Raw genomic sequence first — 19,171 nt, 5'->3', positions numbered from 1 at the left:
AATTCTTTCCTTTATTGTCCAATTCATCGTCACAATATTTTGCATATTTCAGTATTTCATCTACAGATTTGGCCTGCCAACAGATTTTATTATCTTTAATCCATTGTGAAATTTTTGGTCTTAGCCCAGACACAAACCGATAGATAAAATGTGTCATATCTTTAGTGTCAATATTCTCCAAACCACAATACTGTTTAAAAACCTGTAAAAGACGTTCATAATATGCATGCACAGATTCAGCTTTGTTCTGGGTAGTTCTGCCTATTCTAGTCCAGTCTGTCTCTTTTGATGGTACTTTCCCTTTCAAATACAATATGACCTGATTATACTTTCTCATTACCTCATCTGACCGTGCTCCTGTTTTTGGGTCTCTAGGATATTCTTCATTTGGCCAATTTACTGCAATTTTACATTCTATCCATAAATCGACAGGAACAACAATGTCGAATAATCCATCTAGATCCTTTAATTGTACTTTTGAAACCTTTACAAATCTTTCGACCCGTCTGTACCAATCTACAGGTTTCTCTCTTCGTTTTGGAAAGTCATTTGTAAATGACAATATATCTTGTCGGGACCAAGGAACATGCACATAACCTCCACCGGGTACTTCTCTCATTGGACACAATCTTTCTACTTTTTCTGTTTCCTTCATCATATATTCTGATGCAGTGCTTTTTCCTTGGGCTTCTTCCTTTTTCTTTAACCACCTAGCTTTCCATCTGTCTACGTCACCCCATTTTTGTAACAATGTTAGCAATTCTTTGATTTTTAATTTACGACCTGGCACATTCATATTTTCTAAATCTTGGTCAGAAAGCTTGGCTCGATATGGTTTCTGTAACACTTTTGATTTACCAATGTCAATTCCCATTTCACTTGCCAAACTCGTTAATTTTTCATGAAATATTTTTGTATTCCGGGTGATACTCCAACATATAAACAGCAATTTATCTTCATTTATTACAATTAATCGATCTAATCCCACATTTCCAGCAATCATTTCTTCTAGTTCAACTCTTAATATAAAAATATCCAATGCCCTTGGCTGTGATTTTGTTTTTTTTATTTCTCAAGACCATCTTTCAATTTCTTCTGGAGTAACTACAGTTGCACTTCTCATACCTGAAGAGCTTTCTATTTGTACTTCTCTAGAATTTACAGGTGTGGTTTTCCTAGCTGAACTACTTACTTGTTCTCTTATAGGTAAATCCATCAAAGAAATTTCTGACCCACATTCACTTGCCTGGTCATCCACTATTAATGTTTCTTTCCTTAGTTGAACTACAGGTGTAGTTAGAACAGGAGGTCTGGTACTAGGACTAGTCTGTTTTTCTCCATATAAAGGAACAACTGGAGCTATAGTTACTGGAATTGTCAAGTCTTAAGGACTGACATTTAACTGTGACATTTTCTGAATTAATTCATTCCTTTACCTAATTATTGCTTCTCGTTCTTTTTCCTGTAATGTTTTTTCTAATGATGCCTCATGTAATACTTGCGGAACTAAAGGTAGCTTTAAAAACGGAGCACTGGCATTTGTCTGATTCTGCTCCTCATTATAACGTGGTGGATTTTTCATTAATAAATCCTCCAAGTAACCATCTTCTGTATCAGTACTTGACATTCCATTTTTAGTTTTCTCTGTATTTTTACTCCCTGTTTGTTCTTCTAGAGCTCGGACAGGATATAATCCTTCCACTAACAAGGACTGTCTCCATTGTTTCATCTGCTTATCTCTTGTCTCTTTAGGAAATGTAGGATAAAATGTACTAATACTTTTATCACTTCTGAGTCTATCTTGCTCAAAAGCCTCTATTTCCCATTCTTCCAATGCCTCATATTGGGTTAATCTAGGTCTTGGATCTAATTCTTTCATGCTGGTTCTTAAATTATACAAAACTCTACCGTTAAAATGTACCATTTTCTGGAAATGCCAAAATTCCATCATCTTTTGCATATTCTATCCAGTTTTATAACCATATACAAGTATGGTAACCCCTTTCGACCATCATGTATGATGCGGGCGTGTTCGGTGGTGGAATAATAATCCCTTCTCTGGTTTTTATTGACTTATCCTTTTTAAAGAAATGTTTAACTTTCTTGGCAAACAACATTTTTCTTTTATCTCTGTACATGATATAAGGTCTTCCTCTTATCATCTGTTCTTTAGCAAAACCTAGATATTTTCTATCTGGTCGATTTCTTACAAATCCTGGATCTAAATGCCACATATATTTTATGCCGCTTTACTTTGTGATGACACTGAGTTTGTTTAAGAAAAACTTCCAATGCAAAAATGTTTCTTATTTACAATAACCAATCAATGATTAGAATACAAATAAGTTCAACCAATGGTTGCACGGCTTTTTCGTGAGACGAGTTCTCACGGTCCTGTGCTCACCCCTCCTTTACAAAATGACCTCAACTATACACCCGCAGTATCAACCAATACCAGGGCGGCTCTGAGTGGTGTCAGCGCAGTTCCGCAACTGACTCCCTCCTTTGCAAGGTAATACGAGAGTTTATTTCGATTAACTTCAAATGCTCATTTTTATTAATTAACAATGTAAAAACATTCGCCACTGTGTCTGAGTAACAGCCACGGCCCGTGGAGGGAGTTTCGGTGGGGCAGAGAGGCGGGTCGGGGGAGGGGCAGGGTGGGGGTGCTAAAACCGGAGTATGGATAATCGAAGGTAAGTAAACAATTTAATAAATAAAACAAATTTCGTAGCGCACCCTACATCACATTTTGCGATGCAGGGCGCGCTACGACATTCGTTTTATTAATTAAATTGTTTACTTACCTTCAATTATCCATACTCTGGTTTTTAGCACCCCCCACCTCGCCTCTCCGCCCCACCAAAACTCCCTCCACGGGCCACAGCTGCCGAGTAACTATTTCGAAAGAAAAGAATGATTTATATTCACTGCGAGTAACTCCCTTCCGTTTACTCTTCACACACTACAAGTAGATCCCTTCTGTCTACCTTTCATACAAGCATCAGAGAACCTGTTACTCCCTCTGGCTTACCATATCTAGGTTATGTAAGGCCAAAGTTTCCCCAACGAACCCCTTTGCTGTCAATCAAGCTCAGAAGAACCTGCTACTCCCTCAGTAGGACCCTTTCTAGGTGATATCACACTAAAGTTTTACTAGCGAACTCTTTGCTATCAATTATTCACACATTTATTCAGAAAAAGCCCTAAAACAGTGCCTCCGGTTTTACCTAACCATGCACTTTCTTCTACAAACAAGTGACCTCACAGAATGGCTTCCATTTACCATCTGCTATTCTGCCCCCGGGGTTTCCAGACAAAACATAAAACAGATACGAACAGTTTTGGTTAATGCATAAAATCAATAAAATAAATAACTAATAATCAATCAATAATCCAAATATTCTATCTATCTATCTACACTAATCCCTAACCACTACTCTGCTACCAAAGTAACTGATAGAGCGCGGGCTCACCTGCTCAACATACTCACCTGGGCCCATATATCTATATATTAAACAGGTAAACCTACACACTCTATTCAATTGTTTTTTTTTTATCATTTGGATTTTTAAACCATTTATCTTACCAATCGAAGTCACCAATATCTAAAGTCCTAAAGGATCAAGGGAGTTAGAGAGAAATAGATAGCAATATTAACATTTAGCATTTCATAAATAACCACAAACTCGTAAAGGTTTTAAAATCTTCATCTAAGTAAATCTTTGAAAGACTTATAAAACATGAAATTCAAATTAATGTCTTATGTTTTAGACTAATGCAGATTTAAAAACAAACATTTGCAATAACTTGGAGTGAAATTTTCATTAAACACTTAAACAGAGGGTGAGTAAGAGAAAAAGGAAAACAGTACAATCACAAACCCACACTTAATAGTTAGCTATTCCGGTGTGATGACCAATCCTGGTCATAGGCTGAGACAAAGAAACTAGATCCCAAAGTACAGGTGTCAGCAGAAAAGAACAGGTGCAAGCTAGAATCAGAACCAGGAAAGGATACGGACCAATTTTGGATCAGGACAGGACCACCACAGGTTAAGACTCGCACCAGAGTTAAAGTTCAAAACGCTAGCGTTAAAAACCCTCTCTGCAGCTAACAGTCGAACCCCGACTGAGTCATCGATCTCCTTCCCAATAACCCCGATTGCATTATTGAATCTTCTGAGAGAGTGCTTCGCCAGCAACTCTGCTCTTGATCACCTATTGAGTGCGTTGGGTCAGTGACAGGTCAGCTATTCGGACAAGTCGGACAATCTAGCCAGCTAAGCCTACCCTAGTTATATTATTTTTCAGGTCAGTGTACCACCCCCAAATGTTGCAAATGTGTGAATCCCACAATGCTATTGGACAAGAACGAGGAATAGCCATCACACCATATTTTTCTAGAGGCAACTTGTCAATCATGTATTCATGACATCCCCTCCCATAACTTTATCAACCCATGTTCTTTTTATTCCTCCTGGTAATGAAATGTATCAAATGTTTTATTTTAATAAACAATTTTATCAATTCAGCTTCCTCTGTCAAGGCAAGAAGTTCATTCTTCTCCGCCTTGGACATGATTCAAGGCTACAGCTTCTGTAACTTCAGGACTTGTCGCACAGTCACAGTTTCTCCAAAGATGGAGTTCAGCAAATCATTTTAGGCCCATTCAGTTTATCATGTAAAAATAGAAAAGAACAGTTTTAAAGACACAGAATAAATGAATACACTGTATACCACTTCTTTCTACTCTACTCCCATTTTTTTATTTTATACTATTGCGTTAGAGATTATGCGAAACAGACAGCTTGGCAAGGCAGCGGTGCAAGCTTCTTTCACGTTAGGACACATAACGGCCATCTTAGTTCTATTGCACAGAAGCAGAAGTTTTCCCTCCAAGCATATCACGTGGGCATGACAGACGCATGCAAAGTAGAAAATCCCACGTAGCAGCAGACATTTTAGTGTAAGCGGATTATTGTTAGTAAAAGCACATTGACAAGCTTCCATTAGATATCTAATATGTCGTGTAATGCAATATAATAAGACAAAACATGTTAATTAGTACATTGATGTTATTTCAAGAAGGTTGAGTACGAGCAAGTCACTTTACGTGTGAAACCTTGCTCCATCAGGAGTAAGATAGGAAACTCATTTTACAACAGACTTAGGGGCTGATTACAAGGGGGTGCAGCATTGGCAGTCTCACCTCCACCCTATTATGAGTTAGGCGGTGGGACTGACACAGACCCGCCACAGCTGCCAGGGAATGGTGGTGTAGGGCATCAATGTGGCGGTCCCACCAGCATATTAGGAGTTTCCTTTCTGCCAGAGGTTTCATGACTGTTTCTCCTCCATGAAAACTCTGGCAGAGAGGAAACAAATGTGGCCCTACAGGGCACTCAGTGCCCTGTGGATACACACAGGGGCGTACAACATGCACCTCCCTGTGTGCATGCACACCGGTTCATCAGTCCATGCCGTGCAGGAACTATTTTTGGCGTCCAAATTGCGGTGCCTATTTTCAGAGGTACTGGCGTGAGAACACCCCAAAAAAATCCACCAGGCTGGAAAAAACTCCTAATCTGTCAGGTGGCATCACCACAGGTTTGTCGGTGGGCAGGGCAGGGCAGACACCAAACTCGCCCTTAGTAATAATTGGTAAGAACTTATGTCTAACCTTTGAAAGTACTCCGATGTACATCCTCATGTTGCGTGCCATTATACGTTTTTACTGGCCTGCCTGTAAATACAGCCCAGTAGACTTTTCCTACCAGCACAGGTTTCAATCAACTTACCAGCTTGAGTGGTAGAGACAAAAAGTCTGTGAGCCAGGCATCTACAATCAATTATATGGAGATAATGCATGTTGGGTGACTATCAATTCTGCAAGACACTGCCAGAAATACATTGATTAAGATGTGGTTTCCTGGAACACCATTTCTTGAAAAATGTGCATACACAAGAAATTCACATTGTTGTTTTAAAAGGTTATTAATATGTTAAACCCCTGTTTTAGTACAGAAAATATGAATAAGTGTAACTACAGATCTAAGTATTTTAATCAGTAAAATAAAGACAATACATGTAAAAAGCGATATCAAAGTGGCAACTTATTTGCATAGTAGAAACCAAGGCAATTTTTGAAAGAAATATATGATGGACTCCTTCTTTTCTAACAATAGCTTATATCTACCTTAGTACCGAAATCTTGTCACAAATAGGTATTTCATAAATGGCATACACCAGATATCCTTGCTCCTAATTCAGTGTTTTTCCAGTCTGCAGTTTGTTTACATTTTTCTCAACAGCCGGGAATTCACATAGTGACTCCTGGCAGGTGCCAGCGCGTTTATGTGTGGCGAGATCTTAACCACGAGTGCAGAGTTCTTTGCACCCCTCTAGGAGAAGCATTTACATCATATATGGTGAGATAATCTGGCAGGTAAATGTAATATTTGGCCATAATTATATATTTCCTAGCTTTCGTAATGGAAAGTTTGAATTCTTTTACGGGCACAGAGGTGACATTTAGGCATTTCTTTCTTCTATATTTTTAACAGCAGCCATTTTCAAATAACAAACATCATTTCCCATAAAACCTAGGAAAACCATAAAGTTCGAACAAAGAACATGTCCATCCAATCAGGAGCCTTCAGCATCATCAACTGGCATTGTCTCTCATCAGACTTCCTCTTTCTTCCTGCAACCAAGCTGACAGTGGTAAATAGTCACTCCTGTTTAGAAGACTCCGAACTTATAATCAGAGAACATCCATGAACCCCGGGAAAACTCTGCGGTTTTCAGCAACAGAGGCATAATTACTCAACAGTCATTACAGAGACCAGGAAAACGTAAATCCAATAACCTGGGCAGGTCATGATTCATCCATGGGCGGGCTAATCTTTGCCTCCGTGTCCTTAAAAGAATTGAAACTTTCCGCTATGAAAACTAGGAATTTTTTTATTCTATGTCAGGACACGGAGGCAAGGATTAGGCGAGTTCAAAGTTTGTCCACTACAAGAGCCGCAATGAAGGAGACTGGTTTGAAAAAAAACCTTTTGAAGGGTGGATCTGATGACCAGTCTGCTGCATTCAAGATATTCTCCAAGCGAGCTCCTAACACATAGGCTTTTGATGTCATTATGCCCCATGCTGAGTGTGTGCCAAAAATGATGGCATTGATGCCAACCTCCAACAGCACCCAGCGGACCCGTCTCGCTATGGTCGGGGATGAAACTGCCTTAAAGGGCTTCCTCAGAGCAAGCAGCAGTTGCCATTCTCCATGAGGCAGCAGTTCCTCCGTCATGGGTTCATAGGCCTTAATGCATGTCACCACGCATAACTTCGGCACCTCTGGGAAAACCAGGTAAGAAATAACCCGAGACCGCTCTTGATAAAACGCATCACATGAAAAGTAACCCCATCTGGAGTGAAAGAGTGTCCCGTAATATCCAGGGCCCTGATGCCCAACACTCACCTGCAGTTGGCTGAGAACTGTTTCTAAGAGAAGAACTAATTTCTTGGTCATCCTGACAAAAAATTCAGTCTCTTTTTGACACCCCAAAGGATGGAATAACTTGGCACCGGTGGGAGAGACAACAGTTTATCGTGTAATAACCTCCAGACCAGTGGATGTCCCCAACCCGGAAGGTTCTCTACAGTTGCAGGGCCTGCCGACATTGCCAACCGAAAGGTACACCTTGCCCTCTGAAGCAAGGGAGGCTAAGAAGTTTAGGACGTGGACAATGTCTGTCCCCACGGGACCCAGACTTTGTTGCAGACACCAACCCATACATTGAGACCTGGCCAATTGGTACCTCTAAACACAATCCTCTGTCAAAGTTGGGAGAGGAGGTCCACCGCCCTTCTCGAAACACTTGTTACCTGCCATCGAGCCCCGTAATCCTCCACTCAATAAGAGGGAGGGATTTGCTCATCACCAGAGGGTGAGGTTTGTCAGCTGGATTGCTCAGGAGATGAGGCAATGGGAGTAGACAGATTGGAGAAGCCCAGGAAAGTATGGCTGTGATGGGAAAGTGACAAGCCCGGGAGCTCTCAGCTGTTAGGCTATTGGCTAGGCCTGTTTTCTCACCTGTGGTCACTCTGTTATTCTTTTATTTCTTGGATATAAAACTACACTTGCGATTTCCAAACCAGGGTGATCACCACCAAGTCCCCTTTCTATCGGCGAACCTGAGTCGTCACCCTCATGTTCATTGCAACAAGGGGGGGGTGCATTACCCTGTTCCATTGCCCAGTCCTAGAGGAATACATCCGTGGCCACTGCTCCCAGATCCGCTCTCCAGCTAAGGTACGAGGAAGCTGGTGATCGAGACGCGATGTGAACATGTCGATCGTGAAAGAGCACCAAAGCGACAGAAGGGACTGGAACACTGGAGGGAATAACCTCCAAAGACTTGAGTCTCAAGAAGATTGAAGTGCCAGTCCTCTATCTGGTTGTCCGACCCAGGGAGATGCCCTACTGTCACCGAGACCTGATACTCTGGGCAATACTCCCAAAAGTTCTTGGCGAGGTCCGCCAGGGCTTTGAACCACAAGCCTTTCAGGAGATTGATATAGCGGACCGCTGCCACATTGTCCATTTTAAGGAGGACACAAGATTGCGCTGGGTCTCTGGTCCAACACCGGACCACAAAGGAACCCACCTTCAACTCTAGCCAATTGATGTGGAGGGATATTTCCGCAACGGACCATCCACCTCAGGTGGTTAACTCTCCGCAACGGGCTTCCCAGCCTGAACTGCTGGCACCTAATTCGAGCACGAGGTCTGGTTGGGAGCCAAAGATGGCACATTCGTTTCATGCCTCCATATGGGAAAGCCACCAACTGGGCACTTCCCTGGCCTCACCCGACAAAGCCACCTGTAGGGCATCTGTTAGCCCATGCAGCAGATGGGATGCCTTGAGTCTCTACAGAGCCTGAAAATGTAGGGGTCCTGGAAAGATGGCCTGGATCGAGGCTGATAAGAGTCGGACCATTCTGAGGTGTGAGCCATCCATAACATCTTCTGAACCTCGTGTGAGATTTTTGCGATCTTTCTGGATGGTAGACTCTACGTGGCCTCCACTGAATCGATCACAAACCCCCAAAAAGTGATTGAGCGGGAGGGCAGAAGACTGAAACTCGCTTGTTTGATTATGAATCCCAGAGACTGAAGGAGCTCCACTGTGGACTGCAGTTGGCGAGATAAAGCCCACGGGCACTGCTTCATGAACTACATGTTGTCCAGGTACACAATCATCCATATGCCCTTTGCTCGCAGATTCTCCACCACCGGATGTAGAACCATGGTAAAGCACCAAGGTGCTGACGAGAGGCCGAAAGGAAGTGAGGTGAACTCAAAGGTTTGGCCCTGCCATTAGAACTGAAGAAACTGGTAATGTGGTGGAAAAATCAGGACAATAAGATAAGTGTTGTTGAGTTAAACCAGGCCATCCAGTAGTCATGACAAAGGAGGTCACGAATCGAATTGATACACCCCATCTTCAAATGGCAGCATACCAGCCACTTGTTGAACTCCCGGAGGCTTGGTGGAAAGGCAAATCGCACCCTTTTACAGCAGCTTCTGCACTTCTCGCTGGTTGAGAGTGACTTCTTGCCCTGAGAAGTGGAGTAGACGGGAAGGGACCAACTGGGTTGGAGATCGATGGAACTCTACATGTAACCCCTGTACCATCTGTGGCACCCATGTGTTGGCTGTATGAACCCACCAGTTGTCTAGGAACTGTGCTAATTGGCCCCCCAAGCAAAGCATGTGATAAATAGAGCACTCACCGTGGGATGTGGTGGCTCCATCACCTATGGGGCAGTTGCATTGTCCTCAGTGGCGGGATAGGCCCCTGATAGGGTATAATCCTCTGAAGCGTGACAAGTCCTGCCACTGTCCTCTCTGGGAAGGTTGGCCTCTGCCAGAGGTAGACTGAGAGGAACGGCCAGCCGTGTGCCCCCTACCACAGTCAGCCCCAGAGAAAACACGTGCATTAAATATGTGCTACACATTCGACTGGGCCTTATCCAGGGAGTTAAAGATAGAGACAAATTTTCCAAGCTTTTTGATGAAAGAATCACCAAAGAGCCTGCCCTGAGCCACCAGGCTTGTCTCTGATGTGGCTAGCTCCCCTAACTTAGGATCCAATTTAATAAGCAATGACCTGCGCCTCTCAGTAGAAATGGTGCAGTTGGATTACTTAGAAATCTGATCACTCGTTGAGCCCAACTGGAGAGGCCATCGGGCGGGATTTGGGCCCCGGACGCCTTAGTGTCCTCTGCCATATCAAAGATCTTTACTAAAAGCCCATGATGTCCAACAGCTTGTTATGGCACACCTGCCAAGACAGATTGGTGAACCTTTGTTGGATCCTTGATATATTTGGTTAACCATACAGGCATCAATCTCGTGCATGACTGCCACCTTACAATCCAATGAAGGCTGGGGGCACTCCGCCCTAAGGTGGGAAATGACCTCCTGCTCCAAAGTCTTAGGCAGCCTTCCAGCCACATACTTGGCCACCATCTCACAGAAAACCCATTCTAAGGAGTAGGGTGTAAGAGCTCCTCAGGATCCAAACGGTCTGATTGGGCCTCCTGTGGTACCTCCACCTCTTGGAGGGAATCCACTGACAAAGAGGGGAAAGGGCGCCAGTACCAATAGTGGTCTGAGTTGTCTACAGACTCCATAAGGGACTCGTCTGAAGACTGGAGAGAGGCTGCAAGGCCTGACCCACCCACCAGCGGAGGGTCAGCCAGAACATCCACTGGCATGGGAGGATGCAAGGTCCCCAGGAACACCTTCTAAAGTCTGTTAATGGCGCAGGTCCACTCCTTCGGGGTGGGAGCACTTACACAGATTCTCCAGGGGATTTGTGTGTGACTGGCTATGGAGGTTTAGGGGCTGTGGGCCCAGGAAGTTCTTCCTTCAGAATGAGGCATTGAAGAAATCACTGTGCCAAGTCTAGCAATCTCTTCTCCAGAGGGGCCACTGCTGGCTAGACTGCCTTGAAAATTGAGGCATCCAACGCATCACAGAAGTCATCTGTGACCGGGTAATACTGTATGTCCTCCTCCTCATAGTAAACCTCAAAATCCTACATGAGGTAAGTAGGTAGAGGTAGGTATGGGTGGCTAGCCACTAGGTAAGAGGGAGCAAAAAGACTGGGGGAAGTCCCAGAAATCAACAATAAAATGCAGGAGGTCCTGCACAGGGGAAACAGTCCCTGTAGGGAAAGAGAAAATAGGCCCTTATTTCTGGGAAAATCAAACTTACAACCCTGCACGTCCCCGCATGTTTAATAGGTCCCAGAGACCAAGAAGACCCAAAGTCCCTAATTCACACGGGCGGGGTAAAACACTACAGCCTGGGCCCATCTGCTTTACAAATGCAGTGTTACTGTCCTGCTGCCTTACACCAAAGGGTGGTCAGTTCCAGGCCGGCTGGGGACGTAAGGAATCAATCAGTTAACTAAGGCCATAACTGACACGCTCTCCGCTACATGCTGCAAATATAACCTTTCCTTCCACAAAATGATTTCAAGCAGGTGGTTTAAGCGCTTGTCTTGCCGAGGCTTGACTACGACAGCGCTACCCTCTGTGGCCTACACAAATACACCCTGGCCCCACTAAGGGCATCACTGAACACAGTGGCTAGACTGGTTCCAGGGACTAAACGAAATAAGCACATATCCCAGTCCTAAAATCTCTTAAATGGTTGCCCTACGAAGAGTGAATTCAGTTAAAGATTGCTGTTCTGGCGCACAAAGGCCTTCACTTCAATACTCCCAGGTACATTGCGCAAACACTTGAGCTATCTTGTGGTGCAAGAGCCTCAAGAAGCGCCAATACTTTCCTCCTGAAACCACTCATCCTTCTCAAAAAGAGAACTTGTCACAGAACCTTCTCCGGCGCTGCCCCAAAGAAATGGAACTCTCTTCCACCGGAAGTAACCAAAATCTCCTCAATTAAGGCGTTCAAATTGGAAGCTAAAAGATTCCTCATGAATAAATTCGTACCCAAATTGGGCTAGGCTCATCTGCTCAAAGACACTGTTTCCTACACCCATTGTACCATCATTTGTGTCTATTCTTCTTTACCGCATACTGTGACCCCCGTCATTGCCTGCTCATACCTGTTTATTGTATTACCCTCCATTGTGCAATTGTTCTGTATTCCGCGCTAAATCCTGTTGTTTTTTTGTCGTTTTTTTACTCCTACCTGATCCCGATTTTGCATTTATGTCCTTCCTTCCATCCTAATGTATAGCACTCTGATATCCTTTGGGATCTTGTACGCGATATATAAAACTTCATAAGTAAATAAATAAGCGTCCAAAAGGGGATGTGGTAGGCGTGCCCTCTAGCGGTCAGCTGACTGCTGCGTACTCTTGCCCCGGGCTTGAATGACAGCAGGGGCGGCTCTAGGCTCATGGTGGCCCTGGGCAGGGAGCGTAGGTAGGGGGCCCAGAAGAGGGGGTCAGGGAGGGGCGGAGCGCGCAGGCCAGTAAAGAGGGGAGGGGGTCAGGGTGTTTAGAAGTGGAACAGAGCCGGAGGCTGCCAAATCCCTGCCAGGGGCCACCACGCAAATATGATTCCATCCTCAGAGGATTAATATATTAAGGATATATATTGGCGTGGTGGCCCCTGGGGTTTGGTGGCCCTGTGCAGGTGCACAGCTTGCACATGCCTAAAGCCGGCCCTGATGACAGAGCAATGAAGCTCACGCTCTTATGGACTTCCTCACTTTTCCTTCTGTCCTGCCCGCCATTTTGCTGCTGTTCTCGGCCGTTTTGCTCTGGTCCCCGGCCTGTCTTCTTGTTCATTCCTTCGTCTTTTACCCTTTTCCCTCGTTTCCCCCTTGATATTCCTCAAATGTTTCTTCCCTTTTCTGCTTTGCCTTCTCTCCTTACCCTGGATACCCTCCCTTGGTGTTGTGACCACTTCCCCCCTTAAGGGAACTCTGCCTGAGGATATCTACTATGTGTGTATATATATGTATATAGGGATAACTCTAATCACTGGTATATGCAGTAGACCTTTGTACCATCTACCGCTCTTATGTGACTCTTAGAGTATATCCAGTCATATCCCTTCCCTATGTATATAGAGATAACTCTAATCACTAGTATATGCAGTAGACCGTTGTGCTCTCTTCCATTTCTATGTGACTCTTAGAGTATATCCTTTCGTATCCCTTCCCTATGTATATAGAGATAACTCTAATCACTAGTTTATGAAGTTGACCTTTATACTATCTACCATTCCTATGTGACTCTTAGAGTATATCCACGTGTATCTCCTCCCTGTGTGACTTTACATCTTGTACATTTGCAATTTCTTCCGTGTGTATCCTTTTTGTAACGCATGTAATCCTAAGTCCTTATGTTTTTCAACTGGTGCTTATGTAAAGCGCTCTGACACCTTCGGGTAAAGTTCGCGCAATAGAAAATCGCATAAATAAATAAACATCCGCAAAGGAGCGGCAAAGCATTACCACGGCCTCTGGAGCGAAGTGGAGACTTTGCTAGCCTGTGAACAATTAACCACAGAAAATAATGGAATCAACCAACATAATAAAAGGAAGAAAAAAGAGACCGCGTCGCCACAATGATCTGACACAGGCTGCAGCAGTGAAGAAAGAGAGAGTCCGACGAGGGATAATGCCAGTTGATGAGGCTGAAGGCTCCTGATTAGATGGACATGTTTTTTGCTCGAACTTCGTGGTTTCCCAAGGTTTCATGGGAAATGAAGTCCTATATCAATGTTTTTGTTATTTGAAAATGGCTGCAGTTACAAATAAAGTAGAAAGAAATGCCTAATCCTCGCCTCCTTGTCCTGACATAGAATCTACAATGCATAACCAGTGGTCCAGTAGCAGCCCATGGTGGGAGTGATGCCGGGCGGTAACATTTAAAAAAACATTCTAAATGTTAATTTTAAAAGGAAGGTTGGAGCTTTTCTAAATTCAATTCAGGGCACTCATCATCTGTTTTCTTTTCTGTTTGATACACTTACACTGCTCCCAATGATCAACTGCTGGATACTAATTTAATTTCTAGCCACCAGTTTTAATTCCTTCACATTCACAAGTGGTTTTAAAATATTCAATTGTAAATTCTGTTTCTTTTTTTCATATACCCCTTATGAATCTGCTAATATTATTTAATTTTATTTTCGAAGCATTCACGGACCCGCCGGGGTCGTCGGACCACAGGATAAGTAATAATCATTGCAATAGACCATTGAACAGCTTCACAATAGTAACCTATCTGATCATGGACATTTACATTAATACCTGCACTTTTCTGAATTATGTGGGAATTTGTTCAGATCATGGTCCTATTTACTACTTCAAATTGTGGTGCCACCAATAGTACTTTATGGGAAACAGGTTGTCATTATTTGGCTGAATTCACTCCAAGTGCTACCTTTATTCACGCGATTGTTTATCTAGAGAACACAAGTAAATTGGAAAATAAACTTACAAATGAGAGAAACCAAAGGCTAAAAGTCGAATAACAACAAAACATATTTGGCAGTTCATGATTTCAAGAAGTTTGGAACTAAAGTGTAACCATCGATATAAAGTTCAACAACCAATAAAAGGAGTTGTCCAAAAATGAAAGTGGTTGTTTACAACAGACGAGGGGTGAAAATGAAAGCTATGAGTGAGGGAGAAAGTGAGAGAAGGGACATTATTGGGGAGAACAAGCGTTGAAGAGGGAGAGAGACAGAGAGTGAAGAGAGTAGTATAGAGAAGGAAGGAGCAAAAGTGAGTTGTGCCAAAAGATAACTAAAGGAGAGCCGGGCAAGAGAGAGACTGGGAGAACTGATAGTAAGCAGAGAAGAGGGGAATAAATAATAGACTAGAGAGGGGTGACTAAGAAAAGAGGAAAAGGAGACAGCAGGTAGTGAGGGAGAACGATCCCAGGAGACATGGAGCACGGAGATACGTTAAAAATAATAAGAAAGAACGAGGGAAAGTATTTGAACTGTAACTAAAACAAACCCGTCTCAAAATAAAGAAATAAAAGAATAGCCGTGTGACCACAGGTGAGAAAACAGGCCTAGCCGATGATGGCCTAACAGCTGAGAGCTCCTGGGCTTGTCACTTTCCCATCACAGCCAGACTTATACAGCTACTGACTTAGACCTCCCACAAAGGACAAAAAATAAGTCCGACCACCTATTAATACACAGCAAAGTAAAATTAGATGTGTAACGATGGGAAAGAAACTCCAGCTCCCTGGATGACTGACATACTTCTAATACCTCTGAGCTACTAACATTATTTCTGTCAAATAAATCAAGAAACGTCTTTTACTTGCGGAAAACTGGCCATTAAGGGGCTACAAAACTACTTAGAATTACCGAAGTTTGATACCACATCATGATATATATATTTAAAAAAAACACGTGCTAAAGCTGGTGAGGTGCTTCCGGGGTCACTTGATTTCTAGTTAAGCACATCGCTTTCAGAACTACTACTGTTAATAATGTTAAATGAGTGGGTGCATGAGTGAGTAGACAAGTGACTGATTGATAAATGAATTAGGGAGTGAGTGGGTGACTGGGGTGCGTGTATTTGTCGATTTCTGAAAACTAAATCATATTGCTCACTTAAGCGAATCAGCCCTCAATCTCTTTCTATCTTGAGATTTTTTAATTTTATTGTCTTTCTTCTTATTAAACAAAATAGATATTTTCAAAGATTTGTATTTACTAGATCTGCATTAATAAGTGCATTTTAAAATATTTTGAGGCAAAGTGATTATGAGAGAGAATTCAACCGGGGAAAGAAACGGCGACATTTGCCCATGAGAGATGGCGTTTTGCCAACTTTAAACTAATTTAAAGGTACCTAGTCATGCACAGAAATAGGCGTAAAGGCAGAACCCAATTCAAACTGGGTTGTATATTATTATTATCTGTTTGTACACCGAGGACCAGATCAAAAACATTGTTGACTGGCGCTATTTATTTTGTTGGAGTTTAAGTTAAGGCAGCTCAAACTCCTTGTACCATCCTGTTATGAAGGCAGGTTTCTGGGAGTGGTAATGTGTGGAAAGAACGGGGCACATTAGCAAGAACCTCATTAAAATGATCGCAGTTTAAAACGGCGATAATGGGGTTGCTAATATGCGTTACAGAATTCCAATAGATGCCCAGGTTAGATGTGCAGGACATCTAACCTGTGCTTCTATTGGAATTCTATAACGCATATTAGCAAGCCCATTATCGGTGTTTTAGTGGCAGTTTTCTGCTGCTGAAACGGCGATAATTTTAACGAGGTTCTTGCTAATGTGCCCCAAAATTTGTGCATATTTTCTGTATGGCACATGTTGTGCTGGTGATGTATTGTCTTGTTTTGTGTGTGTGGGGTTGTGTACTGCTTTATTTCATTGTGATTTTGTTGTTTTGTATTATGGTTGTTGCACCCTGTTTCTTTACTTGAATATTTTGTTTTGTTGTGCTGTTATGTTTACAAATAATGCTAAAGAAGCAAATGAGTTTAAAGTTCCTGTGACAAGCAACCACTTACCACCATATACGGTGGTACAATAGTGCTGCTCAACATATTGACAGAACTAGCCAGACCAAAACTGTGGCAGATACTAAGGGGTATATTCACAAGAACGTGTTCTAAACATCACCAAAAATGCTAACGCAACTTTACACATCGCAGCCTATTGCGGAAAAATAACCCTGTGTCAATGTGGAATTCACAATACAGCAGTACCATGCAATAGTCCGCCAATAACGCCGCCAATGTCTGTGATACAACCACAGCGATGGAGATAAAAACACAAACCTCAATGCGAAAAAACATGCGCTGTGCCAAAGCGCGATGAGGAAATCCGCGATAAGCAGCGCCAGGCCTGCAATACACACATGGCAGGCGGGAAAAATCACTATAAAAGTAGAAAAAACACTCAAACACAAACTGACCAACACCTAAGCACCATGGAGGCAGCAGGCGCAGAGGACGAGCGCAACCCCACAAGCACCCCGGACGACCAGCCTGAGACCTCGGGGACAGGGAAGGGTAAGGACAAGAAGAAGAAGAAGACGAAGTTCAGTCTGCAGGAAAACAGGATCCTGATAACGGAGGTGATGGAACACCATCAACAACTGTTCGTCACCTCCAACATGCCATTGGGCACCAAAACTGGGATATGCCGGGACATCGTGGACAAGGAGAATGCCGTAGGAGAGCACAAGAGGTCAATGAACGAGGCCAAGAGGCAATGGATTGACATCAAGCGCAAGACCAAGGAGAAACTCGCAGCCAACCAGAAGGCAGCCATGCAGACTGGGGGTGGGAGCCCAGCACCACAGCTCTTGCTGGATGACATGGAGGAGCTGGTGTCGCCAGTCATCAGTGTGGAGACTGTGGCCGGAATCGGGGGACCGGACACTGCTCGTCAGGACACAACACAGCTGCAAGAGGGTAAGTGACCATCAGGTACTGGAGGATGGGTGGAGATGGCCACAATGGCACACATGCACAATCAACAAGAGCTCAGTGCATACCCACAATCACTCTGGGTCATGGGCCTGATATGCAGACTGTCACAATATACAACGCCATGCTGTCTGAATGTCAACATGTACCATGAGGCTACATAAATGTGGACACATTGTAATACACCATCTCCCCTTCACATTGAGGAGGCACCGTCAACACCTCCTGCACAGTGGTCCCAGCCACTCTTCACTGATGATGAGGACACCCCCATCATCGACACCTGAGCCCTCCAACACATCATTGACATCATCCACAACTCACCACCAAGATCAGGGCAGCCAAGCTGCATCGAGGAGACCCCACCCACTACCCAAACTACCCAGCAGGAGGCACCCACAGCCCCGGCACACCCCAAGATCCCCAGACACAGCACATGGCCTTCCAACCCCGTGTGCTGGAGGGCCAGAGGGAGACAGCTGAGCAGGTGTGGGTGGGGTTCGACCTCATGGCTACCAAACTGGATGCCATCCATGGGTGTCTAGGTCCCATCATGGACCAGCTCCAGTCCCTAACAGACACCCACGGCCCACTCCAAAGTCTCCAACGAGTCCTGACTGACATCGCTGCAGTTATGACTCAGAGAGAAGAACACCTGTTCGCTTAGACTGGCTCCAGTGATCCGAGCCCTGAGCTGGCACACATGCGGAGGCTCATGGAGGACTTGGTGCGGATGGAGGTGGAAAGGATGGCAGCCACCGCTGCACATCTAAAAAATGTAGCTGGGATCTACCATGCCCTATAGATCCTCATCATGGCATGGCTGCCACAAGGCGTGGCGCTGATGAATGCTGCTGCCCCCACACCGTCCACATCCCAGCTCCCTGGTGTGTCAGTACCTCACAGTGTTACAAAAGGGGGTGGTGATGGACGGAGCATCCAAATCAATCAAACACTCACACCCAGTCAAAAGATCTGGGTTTAATCCATCACCGTTCTTTAGCCCACTCTGCCACCCCAGTTCAGACATGGCTATATGCAAATCAGTCTGACCCTGTGCCTCATGGGAACAGTCCAGCCCGAACTGCCAAGCCATGTCTTCCCTGGACCGGAAACAAGCTTCCGAGGACCGGTTTCTGGCATTCCAGCCGTCTTCAGCCCGGCTTGCTTGAATCCAGTGGCAAAGTAAGCAAGGGCCTCAAGTCTGAGCATACCCTGCCACACTTATGGCGGCCAAACGCGGTACAAAAGGGGGTGGTGATGGACGGAGCATCCGAATCAATCAAACACTCACACCCAGTCAAAAGATCTGGGTTTAATCCATCACCGTTCTTTAACCCACTCTGCCACCCCAGTTCAGACATGGCTATATGCAAATCAGTCTGACCCTGTGCCTCATGGGAACAGTCCAGCCTGAACTGCCAAGCCATGTCTTCCCTGGACCGGAAACAAGCTTCCGAGGACCGGTTTCTGGCATTCCAGCCGTCTTCAGCCCGGCTTGCTTGAATCCAGTGGCAAAGTGAGCAAGGGACTCACGTCTAAGCATACCCTGCCACACTTATGGCGGCCAAAAAGCAGTACAAAAGGGGGTGGTGATGGACGAAGCATCCGAATCAATCAAACACTCACACCCAGTCAAAAGATCTGGGTTTAATCGATCACCGTTCTTTAGCCCACTCTGCCACCCCAGT

Source organism: Lissotriton helveticus, chromosome 1_2 (assembly GCF_964261635.1).
Source record: "Lissotriton helveticus chromosome 1_2, aLisHel1.1, whole genome shotgun sequence".
Taxonomy (NCBI): domain Eukaryota; kingdom Metazoa; phylum Chordata; class Amphibia; order Caudata; family Salamandridae; genus Lissotriton; species Lissotriton helveticus.
This window is presented reverse-complemented; position numbering follows the sequence as displayed.